The 15,145-nt window shown below is 42.2% G+C and overlaps 1 long non-coding RNA gene across 1 annotated transcript; it reads right to left on the bottom strand.

Annotated features, from left to right (window-relative positions):
• Nucleotides 1-2,482: 2,482 nt before the first annotated feature.
• Nucleotides 2,483-7,285, bottom strand: LOC125439207. Its single transcript, XR_007245499.1, has 3 exons — nucleotides 7,176-7,285; nucleotides 5,521-5,653; nucleotides 2,483-3,604 (listed from the first exon to the last, which is right to left on the bottom strand). It is a non-coding gene; the product is annotated as an uncharacterized LOC125439207 (long non-coding RNA).
• Nucleotides 7,286-15,145: the final 7,860 nt, after the last annotated feature.

Genomic DNA, 15,145 nt, shown 5'->3' with positions numbered 1-15,145 from the left:
GAGTTACTGGTCACAAACACTTTCAAACGCAGAAGTGGCAGCTGTGAGGGTTTCAGCTCTAGATGGTTTTACAATAGTGAAATGTAGCATAATGACCCTTAATTCTACATGTCGATATTACAGTGGTTACAGATGTTAAAATTATCAGCAACCTGATGTTATCACAATCTTCCCTCATTTTTGTAGCAGCTGATCTTCTGCTTCCCCTTTTTTTGCTTTTGTAGGAATGGAAACACAATCTGGATGGTTTTATGCTTCTGTTTCACTATGGCCCATTCTGCACGGGCCAATAAACATGAGTGTAGGAGGCAAAAAAAAAAAGACCATTTGCACAGATCTTGCCCCTAAAACAAGTCTGCCCCATGTTATTTTCCCCAAACCAAGTTTTTTGAGAATTGTGCCATTAGTGAGTCTTTTCAAAAATCCCGGGTTGCAGCCGGTTGCGAGCGAATGGCCGGGCAGGAGGTGTATTATTCGCCTCTGTTTTCCTTTTTAAAAATTTCACAGTTTACATCTGCATAGCTATGCAGGTGCAGATAGTCGTATTGTGAGACATCAACATGGCTGTGAGGATTCATTTGTGCATGCCTGTGTAGCTACGCATCGGTGGGAAGTAAATAAATAAAAAAGAGATATGTCTCCGTGCGAAGGTGCGAGACCAACCTGGATTGTTTTCGTGAGCTCCAATCACTGCCTCTATGGATGCATGTGAATACGAAAACAGGAAAACAGGTTACTTTATCCTGACTGCAACTCACTACATATTTGCGGTGCAGAAGGGGTCTATATGTGTTTTAATGTGTGGTGGAAAGCACAGTTTTCTCAGTGTCTTTACTTGTTGCTCTGACCACTATTTAAGTTTTGTTTTTTGAAATTGGTGCTCTTACATCTACCCAATATTGTGAATTGGTGCAATTTTTATTTCTGCCATTAGATGAAATCAACGGTGTCGAAGATACAATAGGTCTAATTGACTGAAAATGGGGAGAAATGTTATGGAGGCATTCTTTTGCCACTGTCAGTAAACAGAGGAGGAAGAAGATAGGAAAATCAGAGGTAAATGATTTCAGAAAGGCAGCCTGTTTGGGTCCTCCCTCATTATTTTGTATACTGCAAATGATGGTAAAGCAATGACTTGGTTGTGGAGAATAGTCCATAGTGCAGTGGTGGCGAACCTTTGACACTCCAGATGTTATAGACTATAATTTCCATCAGCCCCTGCTAGCATGGTCAATTGGGAATTGTAGTCCATAACATCTGGAGTGCCAAAGGTTCGCCACCACAGCCATAGTGTGAAAACAGCCTGTAATCCTAAATGTTATTTCCCCTTGATGTCCTGGTGCCCAATCTGTTGCTCTCTCATGTTTACCAATTTCCTTGTACATTTCATGCTATGCGCAGTTCATATCCCTGTGCAATGGTGGCATGATGGCGGCAGCTCCCTCCTTGCTGGAGCCCGTGGCAGGAAATGAATTTTCTACCGGGCTCCATGTCTTCCCCCCAAAAAACCTCATTTCTTGCCCCAGGCTCCATTTTGTGTTGATACGCCACTGTCTTCTGCTCTAGCTGCAGGAGCAGCAGTGGCGTAGTGGTTAAGAGCAGGTGCACTCTAATCTGGAAAACAGGGTTTGATTCCCCACTCTGTGGGGAATCTGTGGACTTGAGCTATGGAGGCTTATCTGTGGAATTAGATTAGTCTGTGCTCTCCAACACACGCCAGCTGGGTGACCTTGGGCTAGTCACAGCTCTTTGGAGCTCTCTCAGCCCTACCCACCTCACAGGGTGTTTGTTGTGTGGGGTGGAAGAAGGGAAAGGAAATTGTAAGCCCCTTTAAGTCTCCTTACAGGAGAGAAGGAGGGCATAAATCCAAACTCTTCTTCTCTCTAAAGGAACAAGTTCATAGCTTAGAGGTGTACCTGGACCCAGGTCTCCTATTGGATAAACAGGTAGCCAGGGGGCCTTCAGTAGACTGTCAACACCTGCGGCCCTTCCTGGACAGGAAAAATCTTGTTACTGTGGTGTATGCCTTGGTAACATTTAGATTAATTATTGTAGGACTGTCCATGAGAAGTGTCCAGAAATAACAATTGGTACAGAAAGTTTCAGCTACAATGTTGATTGGAGTGGGTCATGAGAACATATTGCTCTAGTCTTGTTTAATTTATGTTTGCTCTCAGTTTGCTTCTGGTCCCAGTTCAGGGTGCTGCTATTGACCTTTAAATCCTATATGGCTTGAAGTATCTAAAGGTTTGCCTTCCCCTCTATGAACCTACCATTCCACACCAGTCATCTTCAGAAGCCATGTCACAATTCAAGAACGGGTTTTCTCAGTAGTTACACCAGAACTTTGGAATTTCAAGTGCCACTGTAATGTCAAAATGTTTGGATGTTCACCTTGGGGATGCTATTTGAGTGGAAAGGTGGCATAGAAATGTTTTAAATAAATACATACATATATACTCTCACACAAAATTTAAAAATGTATAGTGGTAAGCAAAGAAGATGTTTATTAGAAAAACAAAATGGATTATTAATTCATATACAAAAGTAAGCAGACAAAATAGTAATCTATGTTAGTGAACCATCTAGTTTAACTGGAGATTGTTGATGGTGTGAGGCAAAGCAATATTCAAGTTTTTATGAGCTGTAGGAATATTGCCAATCTATTTGCCAATGTGCTGTGCTCCTGTCAGTCAGACAGCAAAACCACAGCTTTCTTGGGTAACATGTGTTGTAAGAGCTATTTCTACCATTTCTGTCTCCCAAGGAAAACCACATCCCATTTTCATAGGAGGAAAGCTCTGTTTGAAGTCATAAATGGCATTATGAATTTTGAACCCATCAAAAAAGGGTGCAAAAGATAATCTGACACATCTAAGCTAGATGCTAGGCATGGGAAAGTATGCTAGTGGACTCCTCAAGTTTTCCACAGTGATCTGTTTGCCAGGAAATTATACTTGAATTGCAGCATGTTCAATGAATATGTTCCCGTACTTATGTAAGAACTGAGCATTGTCAGGGCCACTTCATGGAAGAGTAATTTCCTGCCTAGGAGTTATTGCAGGTTGGAAACTGAGCAAATACTTCATATAGCTTCTACCATCTGATGAAGGTACATGTATCTACCATGTGCATATGCTGTAGAAGCCATGGAAGGTGGCAACTTCTATCACATGGAGGCATGATGAAAAAGCTCATGCATTCATTACATGTGATATCTACATGAGGATTGAGTCTATTACATGCTTGTTGTTTTGCACAAAGTAATCTCAGCATGGAACTCATTCCAGCAGGCCTGACATTTTCAAAAGTGACTGGTCAAGCAAATTACGCACACTAATATATTAAACTAGAAGTGGTTTTCAGAATCTTCATGGGTATCTTATTCCACTGGCACATTAGAGAATGGAAGTTTCATCCCAAAGGGTGTTCTAGAAATTTCAGAAGTTAGATGCTGTCTTCCAGGCATTTTTAAATAGACAAGCTGAAGATTCCAGCCACAGATGCAGGCGAAACGTTAGGAACAAGATCCACCAGACCATGGCCACACAGCCCAGAAAACCCACCACAACCAGATAAGCTGTACTTCATGGTTTCCTAGAATCTGCATTAAAAAAAGGAAGATATTGGGTTATTTTGATTACCAAAAAGCATGATTCTTTTTTTTTTAAAATAATAAGGGCTAGGATTAAGGATGGGAAATTGGAATCAGCATGTTGTCAAAATGGCTACCAATCTTGATCCTCCTAGATCTGAGGTTGCAAATGCCTTAGCAGACCAGGTGCTCAGAAGCAGCAGCAGCAGAGGCCATTGCTTTCACATCCTGCATGTGAGCTCCCAAAGTCACCTGGTGGGCCACTGCGAGTAGCAGAGTGCTGGACTAGATGGACTGTGATCTGATCCAGCAGGCTAGTTCTCATGTTCTTATGTTCTTAAAATTTCTAGGAATGTAAATTTGCATCATGTTAACCACCATCCACTCCCACACAGGAGAAACTTACTTGTAGGAAAGGTCTTATGTTTTAGATGAGGATTTAGGTCTCACATATTTGCATTTTATATCAGACGTTGTAGGAGTAGTGATGTGAAGTGATAAAGTGGCACAGTTGGCTTACCATTGAGTGGGGAACATACATTTAGGGAGATTATTTGATGTGATGTGAGAGCTCTGGGGAGAAGCCATGCCTCCCTAGCTTATGTATGTGGAACCTACAAAGGTTAATTCCCTGTCATTTCCATTTAAAGAATCTCACATAGCAGGTATTGAGAAAGACCTTACTCTGTTTGAAAAATTGGAGAGTTATTACTGTCTTGTAGACAATGCCAAGATACAATGCCAAGATAGCTGTCTGTGTGGTCTGATAGCAAAAGGCAGCTTCACATGTGTTCACAAATACATTACTTATGATCTGCAGTGTGGAATATAGTATGAATGGGCTACAAAAACTCCTGTGATTTTCTTTTTCTCTGTAAGCCAAAGAACCCAGTCACTTACTAGGCTATAGCTAAGTAGCAAAGAATCTTTGTGTACTGATGCTCCTAGCTCCAATTGAGAGGATCAGGTAGTAGGTAATATGAAAGACTTCTGCCACAGACCCTGAGCAGATATACTAGGTATCTCAGAAACATAGGGGACTGGAGAAAATCTATGGGATAGAGTCACCCCTGGGATGTTAGCTCTATAGGCAGGATAGGGAGGGACGGGTTGATGGAAGAGTTGCATTGTACACCAAAGAGAGCATAGAACAGCTCTATCTGCACTGCCAATCCAATCTCTGATAGTCAATCAGAAACCTTGCTAGGCAAAAACCCCATCTTGCCTTACCCACTTCCTAAAAACACTTGGCAAACACTAGTAAAAATGTTGGTAGGTGCCATGGCAGCCATGGGCACCATGTTGAGGACTCCTTGCATAGAATCAAATAAATTAGAAAATATCAGGGGAATTAACTCCCCAACAGAAACAATGTGTGTCCACCCTTACCCATTCCCAGTCATTCTCTTCATTTTAGCCTCACAGCAACCCTGTGAGATAGTAATGTCGGCACAAGGTCACCAAGCAAACTTCCATGGCAGAGTGGGGATTTAAACTTGTGTCTTTGTGATCCTTTCCCAGCGCTGTACCAACTAGATTATCACAGTGTTTTATTTTAAGATTTTTAGGGATACCAACTTTTTCTTGAACTCTTCATTAGGCTCTAGCACTTAGATCCTGGGCCAGCTGGGTAAATTCCACATATCCTGGGACAGAACAAGGTGTCTGCCAGACCCATTGTGCCCCATATTACACTTTCTTGTTCTTGTGACAATGTAGAAAAGGGAGGAATGCTGCTGGAGTCCCATAATGTAACAGCTCTTACACTAGCAGAAGTGAGCTGCAGAATATACACTGACAGTTAAAAGGCATGAAAGAAACAATGGAATCAGAAACAGCAGCACTGAAAAGGAGGTGCAAGAAAACGAACTATCATAAAAACACACATAGTCAAAAAGAGATGAAAACAAGGAAGCAAGTCTTACCGGATGCAGCAGGGACGCCAAAAGTTACAACTACCAAAGGGAACCTTAGGTGATAAGCATGTGAAAAAACTGCATGTAGCTCCCAACTTCTCACATTCTGCAAATGTTTGTGGCTTCTGGATTTTAGCAAATCCTGGATTGAGGAAAAGGAGAGAGTTCCATTTTAGTTCTGTCCCACTGAAGCTCCAAAACTGTGGAATAAACCCCTTGAATTGAGAAGGGGTAAAATCTACATAGGTTCTTCTGAGAAAGTAAAGAAAGATGCTTAACTTTTTAGTACCTCTGATCACATTTTTAGCTTGCTGCCATTTTAATTCTCTTGGCTTGTTTGTATTGCAGGATTATGTTTCTATTCCTTATAATAAAGTGAGTAGGTCATGCTAGCCATGAAACATGGAACCATAAAATGGCCTTGTGATAAGGTTTATGTTCGCAAAATCTCTAAGAAGGCTCAGAATATGTAACTCTGTACATAAAAGTAACATTCATCTTAAAAAAAAGGCTCCATTCATCCAACATTTTCAACAGCACAAATTTTGTCCCACCAACTACATTTTGGTCATATGCAGATTAGATCATCATAATGACAGAGTGTTACAGAAAAAAGAGGCAGAGTCGATTTTAAAATTGAAAGCTCCCATCTCTTATTGATCAGATGTTTAGGTTTGCTACCACTTATACTAGATTAAAAACTGTCTTGTTCAAATTCTTTTCTCCGAACAACAGCTATTAGAAATTGCTGGCAACTGTATTCCGTGGGTTAGCTATATTCCACTTCTTAACCCATGTGAATTTGTGAGACTTGTCTGTACCTTTGTTTAAGAATGTTTATGATTCTAATAATGTGCATCTAAGGTTGATTCTGCACTCACTAACTCGACCTAGGTTCCACCTAGGTTCCACCTAGGTACTCCCCAAATCCAGTGAGTTCCACATGGGTCTGTTTCTGTTCTGCTCTGGCCCACCGTTAAATTACCAACTCCACCAGGGAGGTAGTTTTTTTGGCGAAGCTGGTAAAGTGGGGAATCTCCGTCGCCTGGATTCACTCGTTCAGCCCTTTGACTTCCACCACTTTTGACAAAGCCCAAATATCTCCTCCAAGATGTACAAGTAAGAGACTTGCAAAATTCTCCACCTTTGCTTGCTTGCCCATCTGCCCTCAGGCTCCCTCTGCTATCCCATGCAGGGATCTATGAGAAACTTGTGAGGGAGGAGGGATCTTGCCCATCCCTCTATTCTGCTTTCCTACCAGTAGTTTATGCATGCCTGCTTTCCAGCCTGCCCCCCTACCCCTGCTGCCTGACCAACCATTCCTCTCTGCTGCTCTACCTGGCTGTACTCCACTCTGCCTGAAAAAGAAAAGATAGATTGGAGGGGCAGAAGAAATGGAGAGAGAGTGTGTAGGTAAAGAGGAAAAGCAATAAGGAGTGAGGGAAATGAGATTCCCCATGAGTGCTTGCAGGTCCCTGAACTGTATGATTCATAACAGCATCACCAGTTTCCTTATCCCAGCAGAACATGTATATCTACAGGAAAAAAACACATTTTAATTCTGCTGCATTTATCATCTGCAACCAGCCTCTATAAACATTTTGCAAATAATCCCCCCCCCCGCCCCCACCCAACATTATTCTTCTACTCCATTTCTCTTTTACCTGGTGTGGCCATGAGTACTAAAGAGGCAGCAAAGATGCAAAGGAGAAAAAACCTCCTCATGGTTGAAGTCCCAGTTGGGTTCCAAACCTCAGCAAACATCAAATGCACAACTGACAATAGGGATGGGCAGCTCCTAGATTTATAGGGCCTCACCCTTCCATTGCAAAAACAGAAGCCACTGCCAAAGTCCATTCCTTTTTTTAAAGTGGGAAACCACCTTCCAATTTCTTCCCTCCCCATATTCCTCAAAGGTAATGTCCTCAAATGTCAGAGGGTAGGCTCCATACCCATGTGTTAGGTAGGGACTGAATTTCTTGTTCCTATGGTTTGGATTACCAAACCCCATTCGGAATTTGCTCTATCCTGATGTGACTTAAGCTCAGCCTACGTTGTTTTTGTGTCATTCTCTGCTTCTTTGCATCAAATTTCCCCCACAAAATATAAACATCTTCAATGTTAGTTGGTAAATCAGCTCTATAGATATATTGTAATATATATATTGTTTATTTAAAAAATCTGCAATGTTTGCAAAATAGGATTCTGAGTTAAAACTGAAGAATGGAAATCATTAACAGAATTATATATAAATACAATATCCTTCTCAAACATGTTGACTGGGAAAAGTGATATTCCAGGTACAGCTTAGCTGCTTGATAATTCAAGCTTGATAATATCATTATCTTGATATCATTATGATATTAATGATATGATAATAATTAGCTTGATAATATCATTACCCACCCCTTTGCTCCATTTGACCCTTTTATAATATAATATAATGCTTCTGACTTATGTGATATACTCAATACACCTCATTTTGATGTATTAGTATTTTGAGGTCTAAAGTGATCTAGTTGTTCAAATAAGTTACATGGCTTCAACCCTATTGACTTGGAGGCTCCAAGGTACTAGGACTATGATTTTTTCCACTTCAAATCTTGGGGGTTTTTAGAAAGAGAAACTGGATGTGCCAGTGAGTCTTTAGCTACTTTGGGCAATGCTACAGTGATCAACAAACCATTCTTTCCAGTTTACTAGCGAGTGCAGAGAATGGGCTCCCCATTTTGGCAAGGCACTGCTAGGTACCCCAGGGGTTGGCAGGATGGGTACAGACACTGTTCTTAAAGTAGAGCCCCCCTCCCCACCATGGGTCAGTCTGGTGACACCCTAGTGGACTCAGGGCTACACAAGGAAAATTACTGAAGAATTGTTTAGAGACTACAGTGTGTTAGTACATCATATGTAAGAAAGGCCTATGAGGCAGTGTCAAAATATTATACACCTTGGCTGTGGAACCCCCTAGATTTTGAGACCCTAGGCTTCAGCCTACCTAGCCTATAGATAAATCCATCCCTGCTGAGATCAGAGAGAGAAACCACCTGCACACTTCACAGATATAGGGACCTCAGCTTCTAGCAATTCAATTATATGGAGATGATAATGCTATTTGGGTGCTGTGTGGTTTCCGGGCTGTATGGCTGTGTTCTAGCAGCATTCTCTCCTGATAATGCTATTGATTATTGCTATGCCACATCTTCATAGTCTTGTAATACTAACCTACCCTATGCAGTGGGGCAAGGATGACTATGTGTAACATGACTCATACTCTCTGAATGTAATAAAAGAAATAGTGATCATTCCAGAGGTGCAGCTGTGGTAGACCATTGCAGTAGAATAGAAATTTAATAGCACCTTAAGAGTTCTACTGGATGAGACCAGTAGTCTATCCTGTCCAGCAACCTGTTTCACACAGTTGCCAACCACATGCTCTGGAAGACAAAGAAAGTATAGAGGCTGAGGCCTTCCCCTGATGTTGCTTCCTGACACTGGTATTCAGTGCATTTGAATGTGGAGGTTTTCTGGGTGTTCTGTCCAGTTATTGATTCAGTGGATATATTTACACCCCATCTCTCTGAGTGTTCATAGGTGATAGCTTCTAGTAATGATGCAACTATGATACACAAGAGATAGCAACATATTAGAGATAACAGAATACCTGCATTACAGTGGACAATAAATCAATAAAAACACGTTCACAAGAAATCAGATTGTGTGTGTAAGTACCATCACGTTGCTTCTGACTATGAACTAATGACTTCCAGAACATCCTATTATGAACAGCCTTACTAAGGTCTTAGAAACCATCTCTTTTTGGATCGTCTTCTTTTCCTACTGTTGTTTTTAACTTTTTCTAGCATTATTGTCCTTTCCAGTGACTTTTATCTTCTCATAATGATACAGCCTCAGTTTACTCATTTTAGCTTTCACAAAAAAATCGGGCTTGATTTGTTCTATAACCTGCTTCTTTGTCTTTTTGGCACTCCACAGTATCTGTAAAACTTTCCTTCCACACCATATTTCAAAGGTATCCAATTTCACATTCAGACATAATAGTGGGGAATAGTATGGCATGAATTAAATTGATCTTCGTCATCAGAGACACATCCTTATACTTAAGAATCTTTTCCAGATCCCTCATGGCTGCCCTTCCCAGTTTCAATCTCCTCCTGATTTCTTGGTTGCAGTCTCCATTTTAGTTGATGATAGAGCCAAGGAATAATGATAATAATCAAGCCTTTATTGGCATACCAAATTACAATAAAACAATTGTCCATAAAAGACAGATAAATATAACAAACATTCAGAGTCTTATGAATGGTGTAGTCCAAGTGAACTAATCAAAAGTGGCATTCCCATACACCTCTCCACAGACCAGACTGAAGACCCACCAACAGAACCCAGGCATCACAACAACATACAGTATCAACATTCCACTGTAAAACACAGAGTTTGTTGGGATGGTGCCAAACACAAACCAAGGGATAGGGGACAAGAAAATGGGCGAACAATGGATCTGACTCCAATAGGTTGCCACAGCCTTCAATTGTCACACCATCTGGCAATCGATAACAAGACTATATAACCCTGCCCTGTATACCCTGCCTTATGAAATATTGGATTTCATATAGTTTCTTATGCTATGTGCTGAAAAATGCCAGTTTCCTTGTTTGTATGGGTGGTTAGCAGAGTGTCCAAGCTGAAAGCAGGCCCCAGGCAAAAGTCTGTTTAGCAAGATTAAATCAGTGAATGAGTTACTCCTGCATAACCTGGAGGTCTCATTTTGTTTTTGGGCATGATCTTGATTACCACACCTTGCAAAGATACTGTTAAGACAAAGAATATGGAAAGCCACTTTAGCATCAGATGCTGCATTTTCACTATCTCGTCTAGCAACAGATGGTTGCTTCCTTGCATTTCCCCAACCTCTAGATATGATCTCCCTAACAACAAGATCCCATCCTGAATCAATCAAGCCTCATTCAAATCTGAATACTGAAGGCAGAGACTGTAAGAAGTATCTCTGCATAAACCATTCATGGTATCACTGATATAATCTAAGAGCAATTGACTCCCATTGTCCCGGGTACTTAGAACAATAGAAGAGATGCTAATTAGCTCAACCCAGCAAGCCCAGCATGGGAAATTCCATAGAATTTAGAAAAATGAAACTTAAAACTCACTTGTTCCCACCCCTACCTGGGCAAAAAGGGTATAAAATACTGTGCACCCCAACTCCAGTGCTCATTGCTAACTTGAACCTTGGTCTTGTTGGTGTGAGACACGAATTCGTCCTTCGCCTGGATTCAGATGCTGGTCATTTGAATTCTTGCCTTCTACAAGATCTTCTTCAGCTGAATTTAGGTAACGTATAGTCCCTGCTTCCCCCAACTCCCTGAGCTATCCTCCTACCTACTTTTCAAACCTATCTATATACTAGGAATGTGCTCTTGTGCCTTACTGTATGTATGCATTTTGAACCAAATTTACATAAACATTTAAAACTCAATTTGGACTCTTGCATTACTCTGGAATATTCATTGCCAGAATTCCTTCCCCATATTATACAGTCTAAAAGATCTCCTCTTGGCCCCTCTTGCTGCCAACGTGAGTGCTCATTCCCCTTTGCTACTTTTAAAACCATATGTGTGCTGTTACACTCTTAGCAGCTGGTGGAGATTCCCTTTAATAAAGTCCTTACCCCTGTTAGGCCAGTAACAACTATGACATCTCTCTATGAATCACCCCCAGGTTATTTGACTTTGGATGACCATGAACCCACAGGTTACTGGCAGAAGTAGGCACTGTATACCAGTAGCAAATAGTTGATGTAACCAACATTGTTGTTGTTATGATGATAGCAATCTAATGCTATCCTTTAGGGTTGCTACATATCTAGCGGAAGTAATATCTCAAAGACGGTACTAAAATGTGTCCCTCGATGTATCAAACCATCTAAATTACATTGATTTAATGTCTGAGGCTGAAGTCTATGAGAAGTCATTCAAATCGGTTTTAATTAACATATGGATATCACAATAGGTCTCCAGAAAGTTTGTGTATAATTCATCCTAACTTAGTGTACTGGATTCCTCGTTGTATTGTTGTTTATCATACAAACATACTGTATGCAGAATTATTTATGCCTAATAAAGGTTTACTGTACTGTAACCAACATTGTTGTTGTTATGATGGTGTCAATCTAATGCTTAGTATCCATCTAGAGTTGCATCTATAATCTTTAAAAGATATTTTGCTACACTTTCGCAAAAGTAAGGATCAAGGTTATCCAAGATTAAAGGAATCCTAAGAGCATCAGTTAAATGATTGTATAGGAGTGAAGCAATGATGGGTTGGGTCATTCTGATCTTGGCAAATCTTGCACAATGAAACAGAGTGTGCTCCAGTGTCTCAACTTGGCCTGAGTTGCATGGGCATAGCCTCTTTTGCTTATCTATATGTTGGTATCTGCCTTTAAGGAGCATAGATGGCATTAAATTGAAACGGGCCAAGGTTATTGCTCTTCTATGCCTTGGATTGGTAAGCCAGAAAAGATAGTTGGCTGTATGTCCTGAGCCAAGGAATAAAAAATCTTTAATATACAATTTCCTATGTACAATGAAAATAATGTACAATGTACAATGAAATGTACAATGAAAATAAACCGGGGGCTCATGCATAATTCACTAGAGTTCTTCCTCCTGGCCTGAATGCACTGACGGGCAGTCATGTGAAGGGAGAAACCGGGATAAAGACACCCTGGGATATATGATCCCAGGTCTATCCCAGGATATATTGGCCGTGGGGAAAATGCCTGAGTGTCTTCCAACCAGTAAGTTTCCTATTCCATCACTATATCTTTACATTTTGGGTTGTCTCATCATAGGTTATCAAGGTAAGAGATAATCAGAAATGTTTTACAATTGCCTTCTTCTGCACTAGGGTTCTCCCTCAAGTGACTCCACACTAACACCAATATAATCTTATGAACCTCCCCTAGCAAAAAATAAAAACACCAGTGCAATCATAGCCTGTCCAGCACTGTCTGTTAATGAACTGGCTGTGTGTGTACTTTTATAAATTAATTATGGGTGCCCTCCCTTGCATTTTTTTGATCTGCAAAGGAAGGTCACCCATCACGATTTGATGTGACATCACAGTGGAAATGGAATCACTGCATCTACAATGTCCCACATCTTCTGGCTCTGTTCCCCAGAACTCCCAGGGTTGCAGAAGCAGAAAGTAATGAATTACAAGAATCTAATCCCATGTACCATAGTGGTGAATTGATCTCCAGACTGCAGAGATGAGTTCCTCTGAAAAAAAATATGGTTGTTTGGAGGGTAGACTCTGTGGTGTTGTACTCTTCTGAGGTTCTTCCCCTTTCAGAACCCAACCCAAGGGAACCCTATTTTAACCCTCATTGTGCTTCATTGATAGAAGCAAAGAAAGGCTGCCTATGCAGTTATGAAGAAATTGCTGATCACGAGAATTGGGTCCAGTATGCAGAGCAGCTCTTGCAATATTTCATTGCTAATGAAATTGATGATTAAGATAAAATGTGTGCCATAAGAAATTATGCAATGCTTTAATAGTTTTTTTCACATACATCTGGGAACCAGTAGCTGCCTTCATAGCAGAACTGTTATGCCTCAAATTTTGGAGATGCTTTAAATACTCTGCTGAGGTTAGGCTGATCTGTGGCAACAATGATGAGAGGAGTCAAAGATGGTTACTGTCAAAATTCAGACTAGATTGTTGAAAATTCTTGGACGTTGCACAAGGCATGGACATGGTAGCTCAGCAGGGGACATCTAAACCTTGACTCCCAGATTTCTCAGTTGTCCTATTGGTTCCTTGCCAGCTGTCAGCCTGGCCATCCTTCAGTCTTACTAGGATTCCCAACTCCAGCCTGGGAAATTACTGGAGATTTGGGGGCAGTACCTTCAGAAGGCGGAGTTTAGGGAGGGGAGAGACCTCAGTGGGGATGTGAGGTTAGAATGCACCCCCCAAGCTATCCTTTTTTTCCAAGGGGCTTGATCTTTATAGTCTGAAGTTTAGTTATCCTGAGAGAACTCCAGCCTCCACCTGGAGGTTAATACAATCATCCCATAAATGCAGAGGGCAGAGGCACTATGCTATCTTCGAAAGCTCTGCCCCATCCTACTTCCTAGGTGTGTGTCTGCATGTTTCAATGGGGAGGTCAAGTGGGAGACCCCATCCAGTTCTTCTTGCTAGTGCTAAGCTGGGCAGCAGGGGGGGAAGTGCTAGGGAGAAATTGGAGGGTGTGTGTGTGTGTGTTTGACATTGCACCAGGACAATCCAGAAGTGATCTCATTGCATCAGGTGATGCTCTAGGATTCAGTCAAATTATTTATTTATTCATTTATGCCCCATCTATCTCCTCAGCAGTGACCTAACATTTTGTTTCACCTCCATTTTATCCTTACAACAGGTCTATGAGGTACATTAGGCTGAGATTATGTGACTGATCCAAGGTCATCCAGTAGCAATCTTCCATGACAAAGTGGGGAGTTGAACATGGGTCTGCTGGACTGTAGTCTAACATTTAAACCACCATTGTACAGGAGCAGTTGCTTTGCTCGTTCCCCTTCTGACCTCCGTCCTATCCCGTGGTATGCAGGCTGTGGAGTTCAGGCATACCCTGCTTCGTCCTTGGTGTTAATAAATGCCAGGTCCATCAATAATAAGACCGCAACACTCCGGGATTTCCCGGGGCTCAGCAGATGGACCTGGCTTGCATTACCGAAACCCGAGTGCGGGATGGTGAGACGGTCGCCTTGGGTGAAGTTTCCCCCCCAGTTTTTGTGTGCATTCACCAGTCACAAACCCAGGGCTGGGGGGTGGTGGTGTTGTTTGTCCGGGATTCGATCCCTTTCAGGGCTGTCCCAGTCCCGAGGATCACTGGTATTGAGTGTGCCGCCCTGGAGTGGATGTCCTTGGACAGGCTGGCTGTCTTCCTGGTTTACCGGTTGCCTAGTGCACCGGGGGATAGCCTGTTGCAGCTGCTGGAGGCGGTGGCCGACTGGTCATTGCGGTTCCCCAGGCTGGTTGTCCTGGGTGATTTCAACGTCCACATCGACACTGCCTCATGTTCAATGGCTGCGAACCTGGTGTCATCCATGGTGACGCTGGGCCTCTCCTTGATCAATTCTGGCCCCACCCATGAGGCTGATCACACTCTGGATTTGGTCTTCGGGTCAGGAGTTAATATGGTCGTATCCTCTGTTGCTAGAGTGCCATGGTCTGACCATTTTGCCCTGAAGATCCGGATGGACTCACTGCTCCAACCCTGTCTAGGCGACGGGCTGATTTATGCCCGCCCGCAGAGACTTATGGATCCCATTGGTTTCCTGAATGCTCTGCGGGATCCTGAACCCACTGGCACCCTCGATGAGCAAGTGGAAGACTGGAATTCCAGGCTCTCTGATGCCATCTAGGTGCTTGCTCCCCGGCGGCCTCTGTGCCCGTTCTCAGCTGGCTCCCTGGTATACTGAGGAGCTGCGTCAGATGAAACGGGAGCTCAGACGTCTAGAGCGAGTGTGGAGGAAGTCTCGTGATGAGGCAGCATGATCATCTTTTAGGACGTTTATGAAGGCCTATGAGATGG

The sequence above is a fragment of the Sphaerodactylus townsendi genome, linkage group LG01 (genome assembly GCF_021028975.2).
Source record: "Sphaerodactylus townsendi isolate TG3544 linkage group LG01, MPM_Stown_v2.3, whole genome shotgun sequence".
Lineage (NCBI taxonomy): Eukaryota > Metazoa > Chordata > Lepidosauria > Squamata > Sphaerodactylidae > Sphaerodactylus > Sphaerodactylus townsendi.
Note: the sequence above shows the minus strand (reverse complement) of the source record. Positions and strands in the feature narration are given on the sequence as shown.